The sequence below is a fragment of the Solanum tuberosum genome, unplaced genomic scaffold, assembly GCF_000226075.1.
Source record: "Solanum tuberosum cultivar DM 1-3 516 R44 unplaced genomic scaffold, SolTub_3.0 scf00622, whole genome shotgun sequence".
Lineage (NCBI taxonomy): Eukaryota > Viridiplantae > Streptophyta > Magnoliopsida > Solanales > Solanaceae > Solanum > Solanum tuberosum.
Window position 1 is genome coordinate 1,672 of NW_006239536.1, and position 6,146 is coordinate 7,817.

Consider the following 6,146-nt stretch of genomic DNA (forward strand, 5'->3'; position numbering starts at 1 on the left):
ACATTGATCAAAAGAGTCACCTACCACAGAGAAATCATCCATAAATACTTCAATAATATCCACCATATCAGAGAATATCGACATCATACAACGCTGGAAGGTCGCTGGAGCATTGTACAACCCAAATGGCATCCATTTGAAGGCGAAAGTCCCATAAGGGCAAGTGAATGTGGTCTTCTCTTGGTCCTCCGGAGCTCTAGAAATCTGATTGTAGCCCGAATAACCATCAAGAAAACAATACCAACCCTTACCAGCAAGTCTATCCAACATCTGATCCATGAATGGCATAGGGAAATAGTCATTTTCTGTCATAGCATTTAGCTTCTGGTAGTCCATGCAGACTGTCCATCCAATCACAGGCCGCATTGAAACAAGCTCGTTTCTCTCATTAGGAACCACAGTAATCCCACATTTCTTGGGTACACAGTGAACATGACACACCCAACTACTATCTGCAATGGGATAGATAACTCCAGCATCCAACCACTTGATGATCTCTTTTTTAACTACCACTTGCATAGGTGGATTGAATCTTCTCTGGTGATCAATACAAGGCTTGTGATTTGGCATGAGTTAGTTTTTATGAGAACAAATACTAGCATGGATCCCAATAATGTCCGCAATAGTCCACCCAATAGCTCGCTTGAATCTCTTTAACACAGAAACCAAACACTTTACTTGTCGCCCATTCAAATCTGCCGCAATGATGATCGATAAAGTATCATCTTTTCCCAAGAATACGTACCTCAATGCTTTAAGCTCCAATTTTGGTGCCTCCTCAACAGACGATCTTGCGAGTGGGGACTCACGATTTTTTATGTCTAAATCCAGTTTCTTTGGTTTCGAACGATATTCGCACCTATCAAGTGCGGCGACCAACTCATCATATTCTTCAATACCATCACTCTCAAAGTTCATCATAACCGCTCCTAGTGCCTCAACACCCAGTCTCTCCTCAACCTGCACCTCAGAAACACTCTCAACTCTATAGGTTAGAGCCGATACCGATTGGAGCTCACTACTTTGCTTCATAGACCTACAAATATTAAAAGTCGCCTCATCATTGTTTAGTCTGAATTTCATCTGCCCCTTTTCCATATCAACCAAGGCACTCCCAGTGGCAAGGAATGGTCTCCCAAGAATGATGGGAACCTCAAAATCAACCTCGCAGTCAAGAATCACAAAATTTGCCGAAAAGATGAACGACTCCACTTTCACTAGTATATCATGGAGCACACCTATGGGCCTCTTCACAGTTCTGTCGGCCATGAGCAATCGCATCACAGTCGGTTTTGGATCTCCCAAATCTAACTTTTTGTAAATCGACAATGGCATCAAATTAATGCTAGCCCCAAGATCACACAATCCCTTAGCAAAATGTAACAACCTGATGGTACATGGAATAGTAAAGGCACCAGGATCCTCTTTTTTTTGCACAAAGGACCTTGTAGCAATCTATCATCATTTTCAAAGCTCACTACCCTCTTCTTTGTTACCATGTCCTTCATAAATTTTGCATACCCAGGCATTTGCTCCAAAGCCTCTATCAACGGAACATTGATTGAAAGTTGTTTCAACATGCTAATAATCCTGTGGTATTTGCCCTCTTTAGTCTTTTTTACTAACCTATGTGGGAAGGAAGGTGGAGGTCTAGGAATAGGGACAACTTTCTCAGTCACATTCGCTTCTTTCTCTGTCGTATTCTCGAACTCTCCACTTGCCTCGACCACATCATCATCTTTACTTTTCTCAATTTCCACCCCAGATGGCATAGGTGGATCAATGGTCTGCTTACCTCCTTGAGTCGTGACTGCCATGCAATGTCCATCATTCTTTGGATTTTGGATAGTATTACTAGGAAGAGTGCCAGACTGCCATAGGTTTACTATAGTTGACAACTGAGTCATCTGTAGCTCAAGATGCTTGATTGATACTACGTGCGCGTCAATTTTTTTATGAATACCAGATAAGTTATTTCGCATCTCCTTCACATTTTCATCAGTCGCATCAAACCTCCTCATCATTTTCTGCAGCATATCCTCACTACGTGACATATTACCTCCAGCTTCCCTAGGAGAAGAATCCCAATTTTGAAGAGGCACATAAGGTCCAGCCCGATCATTCTTGTTGCCAAAGTTGTTTCGGTTGTAATTGTTGTCGCGATTGTAGTTCCCATCTCGGACATATTGACACTCACGGTTGTAATTGCCATAGTTCTGACCTTGGTTTCCTTGACCTTGGCGCCAATTATCCGTGATTGAACCTTGGGCGTTTAGTCGGAAACCCCCCGTCTGCTCATTCACTGCATAAGCATCCTCTTCAAAATAATACTCCTCTGCCGGTGGTGGAGTTCTAGTCAAATAGTTCACAGCATTTACCTTCTCCGCCCCTCCAGTCACATGCTTTAACACCAACCTTAGTTCATTTCTCATTTGTGCCATCTTCTCGCGAATCTCATCTGCGGGCTAGTTGTTTGTAGCTTGAACGGCAAATGTGCTCCTCCCAGTGTCTAACCTTCTAGTGCTCCAAGCTTTATTATTTCGTAGATATCTTCTCCATTTTCTCTGCAATTTGTGCAAAAGTGCATTCACCGTACGAACCTCCCGCAATAGTATCGAGACACTGCCTTACCATTATCATCTTGTCCTCGATAGAAGTACTCCTTCAGCGACTCATCATCAATATGGTGATTTGGGACACCCCTCGTGAAAGAAGTGAACCTATCCCAAGAACTACTCATAGACTCTCCAGGTAATGCTACAAAGTTGTTGAGTTTATCCTTCTTGTTCAACTTCTTGGACACTGGAAAGAATCTTGCTAAAAACGCCTCTGTCAACTACTCTCATGTATAGATTGAGTTGTAAGGAAGTTCGTTGAACCACACAGCAGCATCTCCTGTCAATGATAGGGGGAACACACGCAACCCAATGAAGTTCATATCCCAATTTGGTCGACCTATACAACTTTTGCAGACATGATTAAGTTTGGCTATGTGAGCATGCGGATCATCCGCTGGCAACTCCGCAAACAAGCCCATTGTTGTAAGCATCTGCATCAAGCTACTGGTCACCACAAATGTATGCCCTGAGGTAGAGGCGGTAGGACAAGAGGTGCATCAGAATCAACAATATTAAATTTTCATTACCTAACTCTCCCCTGATGGGGTCAACTGGAACTCCTTGATTATTCATTCTCCGCAAAGTTTTATTCAGTTCGGGATCGTAGGGAGTAAGTGGTTCGCCTTGGCTCCGTGTACTTGGCATACACTAGAGTAAGATCCTGAGAGAGACAAAAACAAAAGAAAAAGTAAAATTAGGAAATATTTGACTAAAGTTCAATAATGCAATTAAACTTAATCTAAAAGCCTTATTCTCCGACAGCGGCGCCAAAATTTGATACGCTCAAATTGCACCTCTTTTCAGAAGCATAAGCGATCGTTATCATGTAAAGAATCCAACTTGTAGGTTGGGATCGATCCCACAAGGAATATGGTTTAGACTTAAGTTCAATAATGATTATATCCGTTTAGCCAATGTGTAGACATGTAATTTTTTACTAAACTTAAGGTATTACACCATTTTTAGTACATAAATATTGGTTTTATATATAAATTAAATATTTTATTTTTCATCGCATTTTAGTAAGTTTATTTTAAAAGATTGGAAAACTACAAAAAAGATATATGTTTTCTTTTAATTTAAATTTTAATAAATAAGCTAGTATTTCTTAATTATATTTTTGGACTAGCAATTTGATTTTTCTTATATTTTATTAATTCAAAATAATTAATATTTTTATAATTTATATAGATATATTTAATTTAAAAAATATAATAACCTAAACTACCCTCACCCCCCACTTCCCCTTCACACTATACACGACACACACACTCCCCCCACTAACCCCTCTGCACACAACATACGTACCACACTACTACACATATACAGGACACACACATTACAATGGGGATACTTACCAATATACACAGAGACAGACGAAGAGAGAAAAAGAAAGCAATCAAAAATCTACACCTAAATACACACAAGCAATTGGGGAAAAAAAAAGGGGAAACGATCAGGAAAAGAAAAAACATTCCACAACCCCAAAAACAAAAACACACGAGCAAACAAAAAAAAGAAAACTTTCACATCTCTTTTATTTTCTATCAAAAATACACCAATTCATCCACATCTTTTTTTTCTTTCTCATTTCTTTCATATAAATACAACACATATACCACAACATACAATCTACAAAAAGATTTGTGGGTGTTCTAATCGAGGTTCGATCATAATTTTACGGTACTTTTTCTCTTTATTTAAGGTTAAACTTTATCTTAATTCTTTAATTTGTTCATGGAATTTGATGTAACTATGTGATATGTTTTCCTATAGTTTTGTTTGATTTGTGATTTAATTGAAATGAATATTTGTTTAAGCGTTGTATCTTATTTAATGAGTAAAGATAACTATAATTGGTAATTATTTTCCTTTGTTTATTTTTATTCCTTAGTTACTATCTTGATTTATATGTCAATAATAATAAAGTAGGGACTATTAGGCTCAAAGAAGTTATTGTCATTTTTCTTTTATCAAACAAAAATGAGAATGAATTTTACAATTCATTATTATTTTGTTGGATTAAAAAGTGTATTGCATAATTTTGGCGTTAATTTTAAGAGTAAAAACGAAATATTATATAAAAATATAAAATAAAAGGATATAGAAATAATGTCTGAATTACATATTGTATCCTCAACCTTTAGATTTATTTTACTTTACTTAGTTGTATGTATTCATTTTTTTATTTTGTTATTTTAATTTTTGTTAGTTCTTGTAACAATAATAATTAAATTTCATCTCAAGTAAGAATATGGTTCCACAACTTTTTGAGATGTTTAAGAAACTCAAGGATGCGGTTACGCACCTTGGCCAAATTATTTTAATAATTAACTTTCATTAAATCAAGCGATGTAAATAGAAACTATTAGGTGTGAGGTACTCGAGAGGAAAAGACAGTTATGCCTCTAAATGTCAAGACCAAGAATGCGGTTACGCATCTAGGTTCAGACTAATAAAAATTCAACAATAAAATAAATACAAGCGAGTCATGGCCTGAAAATAATATATCCAAAAATATTATAAGTCAAGAATAAGTCAATAAAAGTGACCGTGCTAGAACCACGGGACTCGAGGGATGCCTAATACCTTCCCCTCGTTCAACAGAATTTCTTACCCGAATTTCTAGTTCGCAGACCATATAAAGAGTCATTTCCTTTTGATTAGAAATTAAACAAAAAGGTGACTTGGAACACCATAACTCAATTCCAAGTGGCGACTCTGAAAAAATAAAATAATCCCTAATTCAATACCGTCACTTAAATTGGAAAAATCCTTTCCGCCAGCGCATAAAAGGGGTGTGACACAATGTATTTCCGAAACAAATAAGTAAAAAGGGGTGGGGGTTTGTGTAACAAATTTTGAAAATTATGAAAGTAATTAGTAATCAAGATTTAACTTTTGTTGTTATCAAATTGAGAAAGAAACTAGGGCGTATGTGTTCCCCATAAGCTCATAGCTCCGTAATCCTAGTAATAGCAATCTCTTCCTAGTGTATTACATGTAAAGCGATAAGTTATGTATCCCTAAATCCTTGGTCCGGCATCTAGAGAATTTCACCCCGCACCTTGGTCCGGCTACGTGTGTATAATTTACTAACCCTTACCATTACCTCATATTAGACGTCACATTGATGCATGGCTTAGTTTTCACCCTCGCACCAATTGACATTAATTCTATTAGATAGTATCACACTAAATCTATGTTGATAATTCTTTTCTTATTAAATACCTCTTTGGTCCGGCAAGTAGCAACAAGGCGAGTTCTAACGTTGCGCACCGTTAAAAAGACTTCTAGAAGAAAGAATTATCAATGCATGCAAAACACCATTCGGGAATTACTTAGTTACTATTCATACTTCGTTAATCGCTCATGGTTCCCACAACCTTAGATGTGGATTTAGTTACCTATATTAGCAAGAAAATAATTCATAATGTTTGAAGAATAAATCATGAACTTACGTAGTAGAGTAGAATAATCCCAGAATTTCAAAGTAAAAATCACCCAAACGTGCTTAGGAAATTAAGA